The following is a 24,270-nucleotide window of genomic DNA, read 5'->3' as shown; positions in this document are numbered from 1 at the left end:
CTTTTCCTATTAAGGTGGAAGTTTTACAACGGATGCTCCATGGCTTTCCCGATCTTGTGCTTAAGGATGAGATATTAAATGGATTTTATCAAGGATTCTCAATTAAATCTAGTGTAGTTGGAGATGGTGTAGTTTGCAAGAATCTGTGATCAGTGCAGGGCAAGGAGGACATCTTGCGAGGTTTGGTTGATTTGAAGTGACTGGCAGGTTGGTTACTTGCTCCATTTGACAGTTCACCTTTTGACACTTTTAAGGTTTCCCCTTTGGGTCTGGCACCAAAGAAATGGGTAGGGGAAGATTTGCCAACTTGTATCCCAATGAGGGCTTGGTTAACAATTTCATTGCAGGTGAGGATGCCAGGGTTAGTTATGCATCCATGGATGATGCTGTCAGAGTCATTAGGGCATTTAAGCAGCCTTTGTTAGTGAAGGTGGATATAGAGTCTGCCTTTCGTTTTCTGCCAATCAGGCAGGGGGACTGGCCATTACTGGATATGGTAGTAGGTTACAAATTTTATTTCGACAAGGGCATGCCAATGGGTTGTTTAGTTCCATGTGCAACATTTGAGAAATTCAGTATGGTACTTCATTGGGTGTGGCAGCAGATGGCTGGGACCAAGAAGGCAGTACATTACTTGGACGATTTCTTGATAGTTGGGGAAGGACGAGAAGGTTCCCAGGAAGGGTTGCAGGAATTTCTGGGCATGTGTGAAGACTTTGGGGTCCCTTTGGCTCAACATAAGTTGGAAGGATCAGCAAGAGCTTTAGATTTTCTGGGATTATTCTTGGATGCAGAATGGGGATTGTTTTTCCTGCCTAGGGATAAGATAGACAAACTGAAGGCTACAATTAGGTCAGTTGTGGCTAAGGATAAGGTACGGATCCAGACAGTTATGGAGCTGTTAGGGTTTTTGAATTTTGCTTGTCGGGCAGTGCATCCAGGGCATACTTTCTGTAGGTCAGTGGCCTTTTTGTTAAAAGGGGGTAAGAGTAAACACCACTGGGTTAGGGTGAATAAGTTGGTTTGGGAGGATTTGTTGCTTTGGTTGTGTTATTTTGGATCAGTTCAATGGGATTTCGTTTTGGCAGGCAGACTGGGTGGGGCAAGAGGAACTTCAATTATTCACGGACACAGCAGGCAGCATTAGCATGGGGGCTTATTTTGGTGGACAGTGGTTTGCAGCTAAATAGCCTATGCATTGGAAAGAAGAATGGAAAAGAGAGGTCGCATTTTTAGAGTTGATGTCAATTTGGGCAGTTTGGTAGTTTGGAAGGAGCATCTGCGGACGAAGCGGGCAATTTTCCATTCAGATAACATGGCAGTGGTGCAGGTGTTGCAGACAATGACTGCCAGGTCAGAATTGCTATTGTTGATTTTGTGTAAGTTGGCTTTACAGAGTTTGATAATTAATTTTTCATTTACAGGAGTGCATGGGCCTGGGGTGCGTAATGCCATTGCTGATAGCTTGTCGCGATTTCAGTTTTCCAGGTTTTGGCTGTTGGTGCCAGGGGTGGAGGAAGTGCTGGTTAGTCCTGCCAGAGGAGGTGTGGAACCTTGGGCTGAGGTAACCAGGAGGTTGGTGCATCATTCTTGGGCAGTGTCTACAAAGAAGGCTTACAGTTGGGCTCTTTGTGCATTTGATTGGTTTGTCTTACACTTACCAGAAGATGAAGGCGTTTGGTCTGAGGAATTACTGCTTCATTACTTAGCTCGAGACTGGGGTTTAGGTAAAGCCTTACAAATGGTTAGGGTGCATCTAGCTGCAATTAGCATATTCACACAGGTATGGGTTACATGACTTTACAAAGTCTTGGACGGTAGGGTGGATGCTGAGGGGATGAGGAAGAGTGGCTGGGGAGCACAGTAATATGCAATGGCCATTGATGAGGACTTTGCTAAAAGTTTTACTGAAAGGTTTAGCAGTACTGAAATGCAACTCCTTGGATTATATTATGTGGGTCACTTTGTGTGTATGGTTATATTTTGGTGCGTTTCTGGTGTCTGAGTTGTTAGGATCATTACTTTGGAAGGATGTAATGATAGGTCCTGGGATGGTGATGATTAGGCTGCAGAGGGCTAAGACAGATAGGTTGGGGAAAGGTGCATCTATAGTGCTCAAAAAAGATATGAATGTTAGGCTTTGCCCAATAAGGTGGGCTACAGAATTAAGGCAGACTCAGCTGGGAGGGCCCGTATGACTTGGTTTTCCATTTGGCACATGGCAGGAGAGTGACAAGTGGTCGGTTTGTACATGTCATCAGGAGGGTTTTTTGTTGCATAGGTTTTCCAGTGGAGAGATTTGCATCTCATTCCTTTTGCACTGATAGGGCTTCAACTTGGCTAGGGATGGCAGTTCCATGGAGGTTATTAAAAAAGTGGGGAGGTGATGATCTAATGCATTTTATCTTATATTAGTTAAGGTTTGCAGTGCATGTGTTATTAATTTTCTTTTCTTTCCTTTTTCTAGGAAAGCAGACTGTCATCCTGGGTCATTCTTGTATCCATTTGTCAGAAAAACGAGCAATGGTTAGGGTGGACGGACAGAATTTGGGTTTGTCTCATTTGGGTTGGACAGTTACTTGGCATGGTTTTAGAGGGCTTAGATGGGATCAAATGATGCATGAGTTTGAAGTGGTAAGGTTGAGAGTAGGTTATCTGCAAATTTTAGTAGTGCACTTGGACGGTAATGATCTGGGAATCTTTTCAAAGAAGCAGTTGGTGAATATCATAGCAAAGGATTTAGTTGTAGAATTTCTGACTTGGTATGTGTATAGCATGGTCGGAGATAGTTCCATGTTTGACTTGGAGGGATGCGATCAGTTATCATGCTATTGAGTGGGCTCAGAGGTTTGTTAACAAGAGGGTGGCCAGGCAATTGGGAGACTTAGGCATGTACACTATAGAGCATAGGGACTTCAAAGATAGTGATGTTGTTTGGTTTCAATCAGATGGGGTGCAGCTGAGTGATGTGGGCTTGGATTTGCTTAATGTACATTTGAAATGGTTTCTAGAGGGGTTATGGGATAAGAGGAGGAACAGCCTGGGATCAGGCTGGTGGGTGGAGAAGAGGAACAGGATTGTCCTCTTCTTTTCCCTCTCTAGGTGAGGGTGTTGATGGCACTGAGTTTGGGGATCAAGTGAGTTGCTGGACACTGCTTGATAATGAGCAAGTTTATTTGGATGCTGCTAATTTTGAAAGGGTGAGTAGGTACGCTGCCCTGATGGATGATTTGGACAGGGTGAGGGGGGTACGCTGCTCTGATGAATGACTCAGCCAGGATGAGTTGGTACGCTGCCCTGAGGTTGCTTGAAAGAATGAAAAGTTTTGAGTTATGTGTTTTATGTGAATAAAGTTAATGATTTGGTTGTATTAATAAAGGTTGTTAACCATCTTTTGGTGTTGGTGTGAGTTATTTAAAAGGGGAAAGGGGGCCGGGACAAATGATCTTGGCAGGGTATTATCAGTAGATAAGCCATAACTTCTTCTATCTCCTGGTCAATGTGTTAGTCATCCTTTAAAAATGATACCTACCATTTTAATGAGACACACTAATATAAAGTTACCCATGTCAGCCATTTGGGCATTTATTATAATGATACTCATGTCAGCCATTTTATTTAAAGTTACCCATTTCAAACATTTTATGTAAAGTTACCCAAAACTGCCTGCATGGTTTACTGCAATAATTAGTACAGGACATTTATTATTATTATTATTATTATTATTATTATTATTATTATTATTATTATTATCATTATTATTTTCAACAATTCCATTTGTCTGAACAAATGTACAAGGTACTATCCCAGTGACTACCAGTATAAAATGTATATACCTGTATAGCAGGTGTTCAGCCAATAGAGTCAACATTTCTTATTTTTTTCTGCTCAAATTAAAGACATCTCACATATGAGACCAATAATGGCCAATACAATTTAGGCAGGTATTCATAGTCATTTGCACAAGTACAGAAGGGGTATCCATGATGTTTGAGAGTGGTTGTAGCTAGGGTGTTCATAGAGGCTAATTATGCTAATGCACAATGTCTTAAGTATAAAGAGATGTAAATGAGAATTTTTGTAAAGTGGCATATGTTAATGAAGTCTTCCTCTGAGTCGTAGTCCGCTATCTGCACCATACCCACATCCTTTGTTAAAAGCAGTGCTGTGCCTCTGTTATCTGTTTTGCAGTCCACAAAGTTGTCTCCAGTGATCCCTTCAGTAGTTTGGCCAAGTATGCACTAGCACTAAAATAGACTAAATACATTATATTCCCCGAGTGATCACTTCAACAGCTTGACCACAAATTCATAAGCACTTCACTGACAAATAGGATCATAGGCAGTTACTAGGGTATTGACCCTGAAACCCTTACAAGCCTAGCCAAGAATTTAGCCCATGTTCTGACAAGTCAACACCCGATGCCCCTGTCCAGCAGGGACAAAGGTGGAATCCCTGCGGTGTATTTTCTCTTCCCCATCAAGTTATCCAGGTTGCATTAAAAAAGGGATAATGAACTACTCTGCTTAACGTGAAGACGGAGTCTATTCCACAGAAGGGGTGAGTCTCTGGGACACAAATCTGTCCCGCCAACAAGTCCTATTTATGTCACAGACCAGGCTGAGGTTGCGAGTGTGGGTTACTCGAATGGACCTTGACTTGCAGATGTGCAGCAGTCCCATCAAGGCGGGGTCTCAGATTGCTTTGTATGCCAGACAGGGGTCTCCTCTGAGGAATCTGTATGAGACTGAGTAGAGGGACAGGGCTTTTAGCCTATTTGCGTAGGGTAGATGTTTGAGGCCCTGGATTCTCCTGGTGAGAAACCTCTGCGGTTTCCCCAGCTGCTGCATGTGCTTTGTGAGGTACATGCCAAAAAGGGCATTTTACTCAATAATGGATCTTATAAGGGAAGAATACAGGGATGCTATGACCTCTTTGTCCCTGGAGGAGATACTCTTACTGATGAGGTGGGCCATGTAGAAAGCTTTCTGGAACAATGGAGGCAATATAGTGGTCAAAAATCAGTTTGCTATCAACCTGGGTCCTCAAGTCCCTCACAACTGATTGCATGCTTAGGACCTTGTTATTAATGCAATAATTTATGGGGATGTCCCTCTCCTCAAAGGGGATGATAATGCATTTTTTAGCTTTCAGTTTGAGGCCATGTTTCGGGCACCATTCATTTGTTTGGGCAAGACCCACATGCAGGATGTCCACATCACTAGGGGAATTGATGACAGTGCCCAGCTTGCAGTCATCTGCAAACTTGATCACCCATAGCCTACTGGTTTTGACTTGCACCTCAGAAAAGTATACCCCAAACAACAGAGGCTCCAAGACTGATCACTGGGGGTATACCACTTGTTATGGGTCTACTGCTTGAGGTGGCTTCCCCTATTTTGACTAGGTGGGTTCTCTCAGTGAGCCAGTTTGCTACCCATCTGGTAACATTCGGATTGAAGCCTAATTGAGAGGGTTTATCTATTATACCCACGTGGGGAATAGTATTGAAGGCGGTGACCAGGTAAAGATAGATGGTGTGCAGTCTTCTCCTCATCAGTGGCTTTGGTGACTGTCTCAAAGAAGTCAACCAAATTTAACAGGCATGACCTCCCTTTGATGAAACCAAATTGTGTGGGATCAAATGTTTGGAAGTTGCAAATTTCCTTGTTAATGAGGCCCATGAAAATCCATTCCATGGTCTTGCAGATCAGGCTAGTTAGGCTAATGGATCCAAACCAAATTCTGGAACGCACAGAAGGAAACGCACAAATAGTAAAATAAAAATATTTATTCTGTAGTAACAAATTCTAGTGCCTCGGTGTTACCACCTTCATGGATTACCAATTCATTTCTAAATCACACTTGTATATCCATAAAAATCTTTAACACCAATCAATTAAGCAATTAAATAATTAAATACATTTAATATTTAAAGTAAACACTTCCAATTTAACTCATCATTTAGTCCCTTAGGGACCATTGTATTATACTTAAAAATTATTATACAAAGAATGTATTTATATTTTAGTTTCAACACATCCTCATTCTCCCACATACAATCCACCTGTTCTAAAATAGTACCTTTCAAAAAATTAACATTTCCTTGATGATGGATTTTAAAATGTAAGGAAATCGTTTTTTATCTTCTCTCTGATGTCTAACATCTCTCAAGTGTTCCATAAACCTAGTACAAAACATGCGTTTCCTTTTGCCTATATAAAATAACTTACAAGGACAAAACAACACATATATGACCACCTTTACTTTCACACGTGTATGTGCCTCTAACATCACATTTAGTATTGTTAATATATTCAACCTTCTCCACTGTATATGTACAAATTTTACACCTCCCACATCTCAATGTGCCCATATTATTTAATGGTCTAGCAGGATTAGGTGCTAGTATACTAAAATCTCCATGAACCAACATATTTTTTAAACTTTTCCCCTTGGTAAACGAGAAAAAGGGTCGATTCAGCAAGATGGTAGACAAACATTTATCTTGTATTAAATACTTCCAACAATGTTTGATTAACTTAATTATTTCATCACTTTTAATATTATATGAAGAAACAAAATATACAGGGTCGATTTTATTACCATTTTGAACATTATAAACATGTTCCCCTGTGTAACCATTTCATTCCTTACTTATTACACTTTCATCACGCAAAACTTTTTTCTCTGCCATGCCTACATCCACTGAATCATATCCCCTTTGCAAAAACATATTAGTTGTTGTCCTTATTTCTTGTAAAACATTCTTATCTGAACAAATCCTGGACAACCTCAAAAATTCTCCATATGGGAGAGCTTTTATCACATGGGGTGCATGGCAGCTCGAAGCATGTAAATACTGTCCACCATCTATGAATTTCCTATGTATCCTACTAACCACTTCTCCAGTTGTTTACCCTCTAAGATCATATCTAAATATACTACTTTACTACCTTGTTGTAATCCATCAAAAGTTAATTCGTATGGATTTTCATGTAATTATGTCATTAAATAATATGGGCACATATACAAGTTATTTTATATTGGCGAAACAAAACGCATGTTTCGTACTAGGTATACGGAACACTTGAGAGATGTTAGACATCAGAGAGAAGATAAAACAAATTCCTTACATTTTAAAACCCATCATAAAGGAAATGCTAATTTTTTGAAAGGTACTATTTTAGAACAGGCGGATTTGTATGTGGGAGAATGAGGATATGTTGAAACAAAAATGATTATACAAAGAATGCATTTATATTTTAAAGTAAAATACAATGGTCCCTAAGGGACTAAATAATGAGTTAAATTGGAAGTGTTTACTTTAAATATTAAATGTATTTAATTATTTGTTTAATTGATTGGTGTTAAAGATTTTTATGGATATATAAATGTGATTTAGAAATGAATTGGTATTCCATGAAGGTGGCAACACAGAGGCACTAGAATTTGTTACTACAGAATAAATATTTTTTATATTACTATTTGTGCGTTTTCTTCTGTGCATTCCAGAATTTGGTTTTCATCTGGTTGCTGCAGTTTTTTTGGACATTGTTGTTGTAGTTAGGCTAATGGTCCATAATTTCCTATACTGGTGGATGCCCCACCTTTGTGCAAAGGGATGACAATGGCTGTCCTCCACTCGGCTGGGACAAAGCTCAGGCTTTGGTTGAATTGGGTGCCTAATGGTGCTGCAAGTTCTAGCTCAAGTTCATGTAGGATGCAGCCTGGGATGTTATTAGGTCCCATGGAGGCTGTATTTTTTGCCTTTGAGAGGGCAGTGATGACTTGCTCATCAGAGATAAGGGGAGGGGGGCAGGTGCAGGGAATGTTCTGATTTACTTTTGGGGGGGGCAGAGGGGTGAAGTTTTCACTGAATCTGTCTGCCAGCAGGTTGGCTTTATCTATGGTGTTTATGTCTATGGTGTCCTTGACCACCAGTTCTGAGCAGATCTGGGTGCTTCCTTTGCGATTGCGGACATATGTGAAGAAGCCCTTATGATGGTCTTTAGTAGACGTGTCCAGTTTGGACTCGTTTGCTTTGGAAAATATTACTAGTTCTTTTATTTGTTTGTTCAGGATAAGGACAGATTGCTTCCAATTAGGCACCTGCTCCTTCTTGGTCCTGGACAGCAATGTTTTCCTTATATTATAGAGTTTATTTATTGCAGATGTCCACCAGACAGGTTTACTCTACCTTGAGGAGGAGGATTTTGTACTGTCTAGTATTCCGGATTCCATGCAGCTATATAAATGCTTGTATAGTACTTTGGTGTAGGTTTGGACATATGTCTGAGTTCCTATGGAGGGGGAGGGGCTGTGAAGCTGTTTATACCTTCCCTCAGGAGGGTGTAATCATCTTTGGAGAAGTTTTTTTGTTTGTCCCTAGCTAGGGGAGATGGTGACTTTAAAAGTGACTGCATTGTGGTCGGATCTTACCAGGTAGGATGACACTGTAGGGATGCTGCAGTGGTTACTTATGTTGGTTAATACCAAGATCAAGATATTATCACCTCTTGTGGGGTTGTTGACCAGCTGGTCCAAGGCATTTGCTTTGACAGAAATCAAGAAATCTCTGGGCATTTGTGTTTTGGCATGAGTATTTCTTCCAGTTTATGGTTGGATAGTTAAAGTCGCACAGTATCAAGGTAAAGGGTTGACGCTAGATAGATTTGAAGAGGTCCAGATAGGTGGAGTGGGCATCTTGAATCAAAGTTGGGGGTCTGTAGCTAGCTATGATTTGAATTGTCTTGACAATGGTTAATCACACCTAGATTGTCTCCTGTGCGTCATACTGTTTGACCAGCCTGGGGGTGTCTATGTCTAATATATATTGCAACTCCACCTCCTTTTGCTTTGTTGCTTATGGTTTGGGGTCTGAATGTGTGCTAAGGTGAGTAACCTGGTATGGCTGGGGTGCTCTCCACAGCTTTGAACCGGGTTTCTGTGACTGCACAAATGTCAGTGTCTTTCAGGGTTAAGAATGCTTGCAAGGAGTGCAGTTTCATGTTTAGACTCCTAGCGTTTAGCAGGACGACCTTTAATTTGCTTTGTGTTGAAATGTTCATGTTGGTAGTTTTGACCTCATGTCATTACCTAAAAAACGCACTATAGGGGAGGCAAGACCATTTGCCAGAAGCCTGAAGCCCAAGGTAAACAGATGCAGGCCATCTCTGGCAAAGCATTGTGGTTTGTCGATCGTGTCTTCCCAGGCTGTCAAGTACTGGATCCCCTTGGAATGACACCAGAAACTAAGCCAATTGTTAAAATCATTTTCTGTTTGTATCGAGGCATCACTCTGGGGGATGGTAAAATGCTTCTTAAGGCTAGGAACCTACCTGCCTGTGACACATTCAGCAAGCTCAATCATGTCTCTCTTCATATAGTCCAGGGAGGTATGTCTCAAGACATTCACACCAACATGGACAATGACAGAGTCATAACAGTACCTGTTGTTGAGAGACTTGAGTGCATGGGTGACATGGTAGATTCTGGCACCTGACAAACAACTCACTGTGACTCTTTCTTTATCCAGCCTGGTGAGGAGCATATCTGTGCGTCTCACAATGGAGTCTTTAATGATTAATATGTTGGGTTTATGTTTAGGCCTTAGTGGCTATTAGGCACAGGTGTGTGGACTATGTGTGGTGGGAAGTGGAGTTTGCATGTGTTTTTGCCTCAGAGGTCTCTCTTGAGTGGGTATGTTTTTGTTGAGGACCTCCACATACATGGGTGTGTTGTATAGGTATGGGTGGTGTTTGAGGTATGGTGTTTGTGTTGACAACCTTCTCAGTGCCAGATATAATGGCTTGTGAGGGAGAGAGCATAGACTCTAGGTTCTTAACACAATTGCATCTCTCACAACTTGTGTTCCTACGTGGTAGTGGTATGAATGAATGATTTCCCCAGTGATCCCTTCAGTAGCTTGTCCAAGTATGCAAAAGCACTAAAATGACACCAAATAAATAAATTTCCCCAATTATCACTTCAGCAGTTGAACATGTAGGCACAAGCACTTCACCAGCACATAAATGAACGATTCCCCCAGCGATCCCTTCAGTATTTTGTACAAGTATGTACAAACACTAAAATGACAAATTATTTTCTGGAAAGATCAATTCACCAGTCTGACCAGTCATGCACAAGCACTTCACTGACACATAAGTGAATGATGTCCCCCCCAATGATCCCTTCAGTAGTTTGCCCATGTATGCATAAGCACTCAAATGGCACCAAAATAAAGCATTTCCCCCAACAGTTTCTTCAGTGGTTTGACCATATATGCACAAGCACTAAAATACAACAAACAAAAGTAAAGTGAATAATCATATCTCCTTTTTAAAATTATGGTAGTACATATTTATTTTTTCCCTTCCACTCAGCTAATTAGCCTCCTAACTCCAGCGTTCTCCAGGTAAGTAGGTGTTTACTGGCATCATTCCAGGGTCATTCTACATGCTTTGCATGCACAGCAGATGTGGTTCTTTCACATTTATCTCTATGAATTGTAGTAATAAGCATCGTGCAATGCCCCTTATCCACATAATAGCCCTCCCCTTAATGTTTATACCTTAACCGCCTTATGCTTTTTCCTTAGGGAGGTGCGTTTAGCAAACCACCACCAAATTTCTGTAGTTAACCTGAATGACCATATTTATATAAGGAAGTAGCACCACTCTTTGCGTATTAATGGTACAAATATACAGAGCCCGGGACTATCAATACCAGCCTTAATTTACTGTAAATACAACTTTCGCTACAGGCAGAAGTCAATTATAAGATTTCTTTCTAGGCAAAAAATTGCTAGACTACTTTCTTCTAGGGCAACAAGGCTACTTAAAATGCAAGCATGAAGATGTCTTCAGCTTAATCTATTTTGACAAGCAGCTGGGTCATAAATCTGAGTTCTTTATTTAAATATAACTGCAGCATGCTGCTCTGACTCACAATGACAACCTTGTACATGATACAGCACTCCCTCAATCTTCTCAGAGGTTGCAGAACCATTTCAATGTCACCTTTTTCTTCTCTGTTTCATAGGGTCTTGCTACATTTCTAATTGGCAATTAGTAGTTATAATTATTTTTTTAATAAACAGAAGACCACAAGTATTAGGTTATCAATGATAAAAATGTTTTCTTGAATTAAAATTTTATGTTTCGTGATATGGTTATTATAACTACACAGAAAACAAACAAATAACTCTTTTCATGGGTCAAGCTATGATGACTGCATGGCTAACTATATACTAAATAACCAAAAAGGCAGCAGATCAACTAGGATATATTTTTATTAAGGAACCCAAGTGGCTAAACAGACCGTTTCCACTTGATTTCATGAGGTTCTGCAGAACAGTAAAGGTGTATCGGTATCATCTCTAGTTTTAAATGGAACAAAATCATATCTTTATCCATGACCTCTCTACTACCATAGGTCCAGCCTCTCTCATACAATATACTGATGATCCATCCTTATATGTGCATTTAATAACCTACCTCAGTTCATCCATATCACCCAAGAAGCTTTTTACTTAGTCGAGAAATGGCTCCATAATGCCCAGCTACTACTCAACCTTAAATAAAAAAAAAAAAAGTTATTGCTATTTTTACCCAAATCACAGATGCAGGATAAAGTGGATTTCAAAATCTTTTCACTAAAAAAAAACAGTCTCCCCCGTATAAAATTTCTTGCAGTGATTATAGACAACCTTAAATTTGACCAGCATATTCAAAACATAAAATAGACATCAGAAATTGGGAATGCTCTACAGGCATAAAACTTCCTTAGCAACACCATCACAACCATTCTTACCTCTATTGTCCTTCTCCAATCTCTCTTATATGGTGCACCCATCCTAAGCAACAGTCAGGCTACTGTCAAAAACAATTTTAAGCATAGATTCATAGATTCATAGATTAGTACTAGGCTGACTGCCCCTGTGGGCCATTTTTTAAGCCTAGCCACTTGCCCCATGTGAGAATTGAACCCTGCACTTTGTGTCTGTAAGGTGAACACATTAACCATTATGTCAACCCCCTCCCCCTCTATAATAAGGTTGGAAAATTTTCCACCAACAAACAGTACCACAGTCACCACTGTATTGCCCTCAATGCTTGGAATTGGCTCAAACTCCCGTACCTCTTAGATTACATACATCTTATTTCCACCCCCCACCCTACACAGACACACACAGACACACACAGACACACACAGACACCATTATTCACAAAGCCAATGACTGCCCTATGTTTAATCCTACTCTCCATTTTTATCACCCTAACAGACTACTTCAGTCTAATGTCTAACATCTTCTCAACATATATAAACCCACAAATCATCTGGCTAAAGTCTCTACTCATACTCTGCTGCTAAAAAATGGAATTGTATCCCCCTGCAAATTAGATTTGCCTCTAACATCTCCATCTCCAACTCCAAACTAATACTAAAAGACTTCATAAATAAGACTGGTCTCTCCTGCAGTACCCCAGGCAGAACTAGTGCCTCCCTCCTTCTACCCCCCGGTATACTTTAACTATGCTCAGAAAGAACCAAAAAGTGGATGCATTCTAAATGGTTATGGACATCAGATGGGTGTAAAGACCCTGTGTGTCTAAAGTACAGCCAAACAGTTCACTTATGATGTGTTGACGAGGTGATAAGAAGGCTGAAATATGCACATCCATAGCTAGTGGTTTGGCTTCATTGGCCAGAATGTGTATCCACAAAGACTTAAAGTAAAAAGTTATTGACATTGAGAAGCCATATAGCTGAAACACGATGTCCTTAAGGGGTTATTTGTATATATCTCATGGACCTCTATTACAGGAGGTTTAAGGTATCACACAGTGAAAACTCTAGCTTGGCTAGGTTTTTATTGTAGTTTTTACTAATTGGTTTGTTTGCGTGACTTTTTACTTTTTGTTTGGATGTTAGTTGGGATATTTTGCAGACAACTTAATGGTTATGAACATCAGTTTGGTGTAAATACCCTGTGTTTCTAACATATAACCACACAGTCCACTTATGCTCTACTGATGAGATCATAAGAAGGCAAAACATGCATGTCACACAATTAGTGAGGTTTGGTTTGAGTGGCCTGAATGTATCCACACTCAAAATTCAATTAATACAAAAAAAAATAATACCATTTTCCAGCAGTCTAATTTGCCAGACTATTGTTTGTTTGTAAGCAGAGTAACATTGTGAGTGCTGAATTATTGTATCACACAGCCATAATTATCCCTCCAAGGGGAATTTTTCTTATTTATTCCAAAGTAATGCAAATTAAAAAAAAGATTAACCATAACATTTTTTGGTCATCGCTGAGCAAAATTAATCCTGAATCTTCAACTAATAGGAACAATGACAAAAGTAATTAGTGAACATTCCTGTACCACTATGCCAAGTGCGACATATGAATTTATATTGTCTAAATTGAACACAAACATGCTATCTTTTTAAGACAGTGAAACAGGAGTACTGTGAGCAAGGCAACTACTTTTAACTCCATTATTAAAATATAACATTACAAATATCAGACAATGAATATATATTTAGCTGTCAAAATCTATGCATCGTACTCTCTAATATAAAAAGACATTTACACTTTGCCCTATTAAAACATTTCCAGGTGAGTAAAACTTCACACATTTTACATACCGAGGGAATTTATCAAAACTGCACAAAATGTAAATTAAATGGCTTCCACACACCTAATCTGTTACTGTTGTGCACAAAATGCCAGTGAACTTTGGATTCATTACTTTGGGATTTTGTATGCGACTCACATACCTAAATTTATTTTATGATAATTCAGATGCACGCCACATTCCATTCTGCTTGCTTCTAAGAATTGTTGTATTATATAAAATGATGCACCTGGTTAGTTCCATTAATAAAGATGAATGAAGACACAAATCATTTGGAAGTCGGCAATAAAAATCCAAGCATACAATACCAAAAATATCTTGCTATGTATATATGCATGCATATGTGTGTGTGTGTGTGTGTGTGTGTGTGTGTGTGCGTGTGCGTGTGTGTATCACTGTCTGTCATATTCAATATAAGATTTTCATGATAATGCACAGAAGAATACAACTTCCTGGTTCTAGTTTTAGCAAGACTACTGTGTAGTTAAAGACCAAAATCAATTCAGCAATACAAAGTATTCAGGAATTTACTAGTAGTTTGTCACATTCCAGGCCAGATAGCTGTCTTTATGTAAATTATGTATTCCACGTATAGCCAGTACTAGCAGATTATGTCTAAGATAGTACTGGTACAGATGACCCATACTGGTATGGGGCATGACATGTTTCTGTACATAACAGTAGCATGTACACCAATTAAAATGGGCTGACAAATGGCTTATTAGGAAAATAAAGAGTGCGGCCCAGTTGGACTACTCTTTTCATGGAAGAGAAGAGCTGCAAATTCTTTGAGTCTTTGATAACCTAACCTACATTCAGCTGTGCACTAGGCATGGAATGCAAACACCAGCCTGCATTACAATGGTGCCTGGCTACTTAGTTAACTAAAATGTGCCTTACACATGGGACAAAATTACTTTTATCCCACAGTGCGAAAAAGCTTCACCACTCACATCTTTATTAAAAGTCCAAGATTTATGAAAGTTTCAAAAGTTTCAAAACAGCTGCCTTTGCTATATGTATTTCTTTCAAATTGCATACATGACAAAGTCAGCATAATAAGTATAGAGGTATGTGTGTGTGTATACTTGTACTGGGAAGACTCCTTATGTGGCACAATATACTTTGACAAGTATTTTAATTTTCTGTCTTTCATGGCTTTAGTGCAGTGTTTTTCCACATGATAACTCCTCAGTCACTTTTGTTTTTAGTAATCTCTCTTTCAGTAACTTCAGTTCCACTAATGTTGAATCACAGCCTGAAAGGAGAGGCATAGGCGGAGTAAAAGCAATGAAAAACAAAGAGGGATAATATATTCAGGACGTGCAGCAGCTGTGTTGTTGTAGAGAACTTTGCAAAGTGTGTGGTCTGTAAAAAAATGAGGGAGATTCAGCAGAGAATATGGGAGCTATAAATGGCGGTCGACTCGATAATGCCAAATGCTGAGAAGGAAAGAAGACAGGATGAGGTAAGAAATGTCATTGGGGATTGGGGAGGGAGAGAACAGGGCATTAGCACCGTTTGTCAGTAAAGCACAAGCAAAAGAAAAGAAAGTGCAAGATGAAAGAGAAGATCAAGGAAGGAAAGCAAAGAAAATGACAAGTGCAGACAGCAGTAGCAAACCCTAACAGTGACAGAGAGCTAGAAGTAGCCATGTGTGAATCAGCACCAATAGGAGAGCAGAAAGGAAGTGGGTAAAGAGGGGATGTCAGACAAATGAAATGGAAAAATGGTGAATGGGAAAACTAGTGAAAAGAGCTTTTAGGTAGAGCACAGGAGGGATGGGAAAAGGATGAGCAAGGCTACATGGATAGAGACAATGATAAAGGTGCAGAGGAATGTAACTGGAGGAACAGGCTGCAGATACGAAGGGTTATGTCATGGGATATGAACTGAAGGACACAGAATCCAATATAGTGACACAGAAGAGGGATTTAATAATCAATATTTCAGTCTCAAGGGGAATTAAAAGTCTTGTTAAAGTAGACAGTGAGAAAGAGGAACAAGCATACCAAGAAACCATTCTGAGGCTGAGTCATGGTTGAAGATAACCAAGGTGATCATCAAGGAAAATAGGAGGACAGATGTCATGCATATGAGCACCGATGACCTATCAGAGGAGACCACTGAGATGGTAATAGGAAGGCACAATGAGGCAGTAGTGAGATGGCAGGATAAGGGGGTGGAAGGAACATTTTCACTATTTGATACAAGAGAGGATAATGAGACAATTACAGGCAACAGATGTACAGAAGGGAGAAGGGTCTTGAGACTGTTAGCATGATGGAGGATTCCAGGTGGTAAGTACAGGTTTATGTGGAGGACAGGCTCCACCTTAGGCCAGAAAGAAGAGTGGTGCTCAAAAACGGGATGGACGGGTTAATCTTGGTCATCATGCAAGTATGAACCTATGAACCTATGAACCTATGCCTTCAAATGAAGGTATAAGGGGGCTGCTCAGAAGCAGAACACAGAGGTATATATGCCTGGTATAAAGGGGCTGACAAGAAGCAGAAAACAGAGGTATATATGCCAGCACATGAGAAAAAAAGACATAAGAAAAACTAGCAAAGGTGACTCAGATCATGGCTGTGTAGTATTAGTCTGCAAAGCAAGAAGTGTGGGTAGTAAGATGGAGATCTGCAAGCACTGATTCAGGATGGTAAGTACCAATTATATCTCCAAAATATGTGTGAATGGCAAGAAAAATTAAGACATCGATGTGGCTGGGCATACACTGTTCACAAATGACACAGATGGGATGGATGGAAGTGGAAAAGTCAAGTACAAAAGGAAGGGAACTAAATACAAGGTCAGATATGAGAAGAAATAAAAGTATGTGAAGGAGACGAGAAAGTAGGTAGTCAGAAATCAGGATAAACACCCTAGTATTTAGGGTAGAGGAAAGAGAGGTAATGATGACCTATTGCTACAGTATATCATCATCTAGACAGAACAAGGGAGGAGGCTAACAGACAAGATGTGAATGAGGAAGACAAGGTTTATGGGGTATCTAAAGCTGCCAGGAACAGACTTGCATATTCCAGGTGCTAATATAACAAGGACAAGAATGTGACTTAGGTTTATATAAGTTGGACATCTGAGTCTGTGGGGGAGAGAGAAGATGATTCAGGCTTCCAGGGTTCAAAAGCAGGAAGCGTTCACAGAGGTATTGGACTATCAGTGATTCAGCCAAATTATTTGGGATTGTACCACTAAGGGTAGAATTTTATATTTGTTCCTAACCAAGCTGAAGAGGATGAGGGATGCCCAGGCAAAGGTGCCATAGGATACGTTTGAGTATGCCAGTGTGTGCTTTAGAGTGGGGGAAGGATACAAATACAACAGAAATCATTGTGTGGAATTTTATGAGAGTGAATTATGAACAGCTGCATAGAAATGTTCAGAGATAGTTAGCAGACTGGAGCAAAGTGGTAGATCTAACCAGCTAATGGAATCAGACAGGGATGACTATTCATCACTGAGAACAAGACTGACAGGCAATAAGGCAAATAGTGAAGAAGGCAATTGTGGATACATAAGAATGCAAGGCTTGTAATTAAACAAGGCACGCAAGAGGTGGAAGGGATAGTGCGAGTACATAAAGGAAGGCAAACAGGACAGCAGCAAAGAAGGTGACAGCAACAAATGTGCACGCTGAAAGAGAACTGATAGCAGAAGTAAAGATGGAGGAAAACAGAGCAGAACGGAGGAAGTCAGGAAGCATTTCAGACTGACCAATGATGGCAAACAGATCAGAGAAGATGAAGAAAAGGCAGAGCTATTGAATTAACATTCTACAGTAGTCAGAAAGAGAGAAAGGGGAAGGTGCTATGCTATGAGAGAGGAAGGGAAGAGGGCAGAGATCAGTAGATAGACACCAGGAATGAAAGGCCAGAAATTGGGTAGGAAATGGCTGCCAAAGGAGGGTTCCTTCTGCATAGAGTAATCCCAGCTTGCTTCACAAGTCTTTTCACTTCATCAAGCACACAGTGCCATGGTGCTCTGGTGGCATGCAAACAAAACAAGTAACAATAACATTTTGAAATAAGAAGGACTCAAATGGAGAGTTCCCGCCAAGGAAGTGCGCAGAAGGTGAGACTGGACACCTTTGGGCAATGATTATGTCATGCAGTCAACAGAGTGACACAGAGTTAGCAGTATGCACTTATTCTACAGGTCAGGTGGTAGGATTGGGCAAAAATATGAAATAAGAGGTGCATTACCATCATATGGAGGGGAAAGGGATCCAAGATGTAAGCACTTTGTGGCAAATTATATAATCTGTGCCTTTTAGATATGCTAATCAGTTTGAGCCATTTAGAATGCAGAGCAGAGGTTGTTGCTATTCCATCAATATAACCCATCAATATAGTCAATGCATGGAAAGCCAGCTTTCCACAGTGAGGTCTTAATAGACCTAGTTCACGTATCACAGGATACACTATGTTACTCATTCCTTTTCTATGAATAGCACCCTACTGAGTTTTAAGTTTACTTCTGGACCCTCTCTTACATGGCTATACAACACAAGTCTTACCTTTCACTAGCAGCTGGCCTAGCCACCTCCTGAGCAACATGTGTACTTTTAAATACTCTTCAAACTGCTCTGCTGAGATACAAGATAATTAGTTGGTCACGTGACTCATAATAATGATACAGAGGACGTGCAGCATTGGTACTCTGCTGAAGAGAAGTAAATTCACATATTTATATTGGGGGAGGGGGTCTTTTTCCTCCTTCCACAAAGGTAAACACAGTCACAAGAGAGCATCCAGCTCCCAGATGGATGTAAACAGTAACATTCATGCCTTCTTTGTAAGTATTGCTTGCAACATTAACTTTATTCTGCTCATATCCTTCACCAGAGAGAAAAAGCATCCACTAGAAAGTTAATTTCTCTTCCTGCTGAATCACTTCCCAGTCATATAGACCCATGTCTAAATTCAAGTCAGTGACATCACAAATGGATTACATGCCCCTGTGCCAACAGTCTGGAGGAAATATTAGTAGATTTCTTTGCCTAGATTAAAGTATGACATTCATATAACAGCGAGGCTAACAGAATAAATATACTTATCAAATAAGGAAGATAACTTTCATAAATGTCCTTGGGTGACCAAAAAAAACACACCACAGAACTAACCATCCATTCATTTTATTAATATTTATTTAACAAAGAAAGATGTGGTGCGAGATGGGTCAAACTAAATAAGCAGTATTGTATTTCTAGTGTGCGAAAAGCAGTATACAAACATCTGAAAACAGGCAACAGAAGCAGTGTGTGTCTGCGTGTGTGTGTGCATGTGTGTAAAACAATTATTAGTTTAATAGACATTACATATATACAAGACTAAATAATATTTAAGATACTTGTAGAGAACACAAATCAGTGTGGCATACGCAAGATGTAGAAGTGGCGATGCATAATATAAGATACTTAAATTTATGTACCTATGCTTTATATATGTATTTATGCCGATATGACAGAAACCTATATACAAGTAGTAGGATTTGTTTGAATGCCATGTGTATTTGAAGTAATTTACACAGACTAGGGCACTATGTCTTATGTTACACAGACAAGATCTCCAGGATCGCCTTGTTGGAGATGCTAAATAGAAATATCGGTTAGCGCAGGTCAATATTTGCCATTTCTGTCCATTTTTTTCTGCTATGGATTAAAGATAACAAGGTTGTGGCAGATGATATTAAATTAAATGTGTGGCTGAGGTATTACTGAAGATTTGTTTCAGAGTAGTCAGGATTAAGGGGTAACACAATAATGGAGAAAAGATGCAGGGTTGTCAGGGGAAACCGCAGACGTTTAGTGAACAGAAGTAGGAAATAGTGAGATAGTTATAAAAGTTTGTTGATACAGCAGCTTCTAGATGTAGCATTTGTTAATTCTATTTCAACACAGACGTCTTTGGATAGTTAAAAGAAAAGCAAGTGATAAGGTAGACTGTAGTGGACAGAATTTCCAAATGATGTCGAACATGTGTAGAGCTAATTTAGGTGAGATATTAGAGTAGCTTTGAAAGCCTAGAGGTTCAAAACTACATAAACATTGTAATGACCAAACATTTGAATAAAAAAAGGTAAAATAAATGAATATCTGAGATACTAAAGATGATTGCGGCATGCCATCCATTAGTTCTTACATATTATATTTAAGGGCCTGGCCAATAAAGCTGTGTCGATACACTATACTAGGAAAAACAATGAGTAAAAAGGTCACACACAAAAATCAATCAGTAAAAATCAAAAGAAAAGTCTAGCAAGGCTAAACTTTCCACTGTAGATTCCTTAAACCTATTGTGTTAGAGACAACATGGGATATCTACATTGTGTCATCAGTTATCACCACAACAAATAATTCTTGCAAATCCTTTGAGGAAAACAATATAAAATGACAGACTTCACAACACCAAAATGACAAGAAGCACTGCCAGTTCACTAGCAATGCATATAGTTTTATACAGAACACCTACAAAATGTCTGAAGCTTCAAATTTTCCTTCATGAAGCTGTGATGTTTAACCCTTGGATATGGAACAAGTGAGGATATACCATAAAACTTCTATTAATGGATTACCAAAAATAGCATAATGAATTGTGCTGGGTTGGGGGGGAGGGGTTAAACATGAGACTGAGGAAACAGCAAAGTATCGTATAGGAGAAGTGTTTACCCATTTCCTGGGGTGATATCTCCCTTCTTTCACAGATATATCAATAACAATTTTAGAAAAATGGAATGAACCAAAAGGGAAAACTGAAAAACACAATGTGCTTTGAAGTGTGACAGCTTTATGGAGTTTAAAATCTGCTCTGTGGTATTGTCTTTCTCCATTAAAATCAGGCAGTTTTTACTGTAGAAATTTAAGACAGAGAAATTACATTCCTGCCTCACCTCTAAGTATTAATGGTAAGGAACATTCTGTTCTGTTGATACTGAAACCTGAAAGTAAGTGAGAGAAAGCAGGAAATAAATAGTAATAGAGAGAACTTGGTAATGAAGAGAAGAAAAAATACCACTGAAATGATCCCTTGGGAAAGAGTTAAGCCTGTTTACTGACAAAAGCAATGCAGCACTAGTGTAAGAAGTAAAGGGTTTGCAAATGTGTGCAGAGGTCTAAGTTGATGTCACTGTTTAAACACGGAGATAGATAACTGGTCCAGCAGTTAATTGAACATTTGATTTTGCATGCTGTGGTTACTGAAGATTTGATGTCATGTAGAGGCAATTTTCCTGCAGTTCTTTTGAACAATCTGTAATTGTCTGCATGGCTGAGTGCTTCAGCTTGTCCAAAATAATTGTGTGTGTGTGTGTGTGTGTGTGTGTGTGTGTGTGTGTGTGTGTGTGTGTGTGTGTGTGTATACACGCATGCATATTTCTATGGATCAAATACTCAGTTGGTCAATGGGCATATGAGATTTCACAGTACTTCAAAATCACTTAGCTGTCAGATTGTGCTTTGTTCAGTCCTCCTTAGGTTAACTGTATCAAAGTGTGAGTGCATTATGGTCGAGGCTGTGCAACAGTGGAGTTGGTATATATAACTAACAAGGTGTGGAGAAAATGTCTCCTATGTAAATGCTGTATATTTATTTAACTGATTAAATGAATTGGTCCAAAGACCGTTTTCATCTATGACCTGTACCCATAACCTACAACAAATATAGCATAGAGTTATGCCAAAGCATACAAGACTATTTATATAATGTAAACAATATAAAAGGTAGGCCACTGAGCACAAATAACAAATAATGTCATTATTAATTCATATCAACCATTCAAAAATTATTAAGTATTATTAAATGCATTGGACAGATGGAAACCACTGCACAAATTCAGTAACACGACAACTTACAAATCTAAGTAAATATGAAATAAAAAAAACTGCACAGAAATCAAATATAATATAATGTAAACATCAAATCAATTATGCAAATGAATACAAGGGTAAAGATGTAAAAAACACTTATGAAAGACTAAACATGAAAAAAATCACTTAGAACAATTCATTGAGGCGAGGATATCTAGAATAATTTAACATGTTTTGTGCAGAACTTACCTGTTGGATTATGTTCACCTCCTTTGGACCCATTCAACCATCTTTGCATAGATATATCTATAGAAATATATACGTTTGCTATCATAATGTGCAAACGCACTCGGTTGAATAGCATAATGCCCAAAGTATACTTTCAAAGACGAGGAAAATCAAAACCTACCATACCGAAACTTGAATATCGATGTCCAAACGGCACATGCAATTCAATCGGCACATTTTCAAAATGGAAAATACCACTCAACTCGAACAAGGTTCGAGAATGGAGCTGAAAAATGTTTTCATTTTTTGCAAGTAATTTTTGACGACGTGATGACTTGAGTGTTTCCAACTTATGATAGTACATATATATATATATATATATATATATATATATATATATATGTGTGTGTGTGTGTGTGTGTGTGTGTGTAAATATATATATATATATATATATACATATAAACACACACATACATACACACACACACATAAAAATACAGATGACCCCCCCCTATGCGTCCATTAGTTGACTGTAGAGACTCCATAATCTATGTATTTTGCATATGCTGAAGTGATTAACTAAAAAAGATCCTAGGAAAAGAAATACAAATCTGTAAAGATTCCTGGACATTTTTGGAACACATGAATGAAGTGGAATTTGATCATAATGACATCTTAGTCACTATAGATGTATGTGACTTATATACTGTCATTCCACAAACTATAGTGCTGGAATGGGTCAATGAAATGTTTATTTACCACCATGTTGCACATGATTTAGCAAATTTGCTAATGGAACTTCTAGAAATAGTGTTAAGTAATAATTTTATTACTTTTAATAAATATTTCTTGCAGAAAAAAGGCATAGCTATGGGGTCACCATGTGGGGGAGCCTATGCGAATTTAGTAATGGCTTTTTAGGAGAGAAATTACGTGTTTAATAGTAAATATCATACATTTTTTAAATCATATCACAGATTCTAAGATGATATTAGTATCATTTGGAAGGGCACATCAGAAATGTTGAATGAATTTTTGACATATATAAATACTCCCACTGATTTTTTAAAATTCACATGGGATATTCAATGTAGAATATATGAATTATTTGGATGTTCACCTTATGATGGATAATACTAATCAAGCTTATATAGCGGTCATTCACAGAAAGGAATCTTATTCTAATTGCTTCCTACATTATATTAGTTGCCTTCCCGAGCACCCAAAGAAGTCCATTGTTAAAGGGCAATTAGTAAGGGCAGCCTGGATGGTGACTAGTTTAGATCAATTTAAAGAAGTGTGTAATTTTTTGCGTAACATGTTTCTCAATAGAGATTACCCGGAAGCATTGGTAGATGCATTAATACAAGAAGTAACCATTAAGAGAATGAATGGATACTTCAAACCTATCTTAGATAAACAGAACAAGGTACAAGATTTCAATAATTCATTCAATATGAACATTGTGAATTTAAATAATGAAGAAATCAGTGTTACAAGACAGAATGATTTTTCTAGAGCCTTAGTGCTTACTTTCTCACAAGATCACAATATAATTAGAGATATAATAGTTAATAACTGGACTATTTTATTAGAAGATCCTCATTTTAGGAATCATATTAGCGAGAAATCTAAAATAGTCTATAGGAAAGGTAATTTTAAAACATATCAATCATTCATCTATTCATGGTAACATAGGTATGCTTAAATGTGGCACCTGTCATTGGTGCCATAAAATAAAAATTGGTGAATTTTTTTTTATCTTAGAAAGTTCTATTTACATAGTAAATATAATTGTAAATCTAAAGTGGTTGTATATTTAGCTACATGTAATTCATGTCCAATGTTCTATATAGGGAAAACTGAGAGACAGTTATCCCAAAGAATATCTGAGCAAGAATATGCTATTAAGAAAAATAAATTGAACAATGCATTAGCAAAACATAATAGTGAACATAATGATCACCGATTTTCTTTCATGGCCATAGACCATGTAGAAATGGAAGATAAGAGACCCTGGGGCTTATACTTAGAACTTAAAGAATTAAAGTGGCAAATAAAAACATAAGCCGATATTTGGCCCAGAATTAATGAGCGTAGCTCAATAGCCCCAGTATTAAAATTAAAAGCACTTAAAAGAAATAAAATTTGGTGATCTATACTGTAACATTACATACTCTAATTATATATATATTTTTAAGTTTAGATATATTTTATATTTCATGTATTTTTAAATATATATACACAATATACAATTTTATATTTAAATACATATAGATGCATTTATTCATCATACATTTAATATAATTTTTAGGTGTATTACATTTATATTTATAACGCTGGTTTTTAATATTTCTCAGTATAATAATTTAATATATTCTAAAGTTTCTTTCAATGACATCTTCAGTCATAAGCACATTAGATTTATGTACTTCTCTTTGTTATAGCAGTATGCATTTTGTCTTTTAAAAAAAAAAAGTTTTCTATTCAATATTTGTAATAATACAATAGTAAGTAGAAAACTGGGCATAATTGACTGATTAATTTATAATGGGTCCAATG

This window comes from Protopterus annectens, chromosome 4.part1 (genome assembly GCF_019279795.1).
Source record: "Protopterus annectens isolate FY-2018-M chromosome 4.part1, PAN1.0, whole genome shotgun sequence".
Lineage (NCBI taxonomy): Eukaryota > Metazoa > Chordata > Ceratodontiformes > Protopteridae > Protopterus > Protopterus annectens.
The sequence above is the reverse complement of the archived record's forward strand: the minus strand, read 5'-3'. Positions refer to the sequence as shown.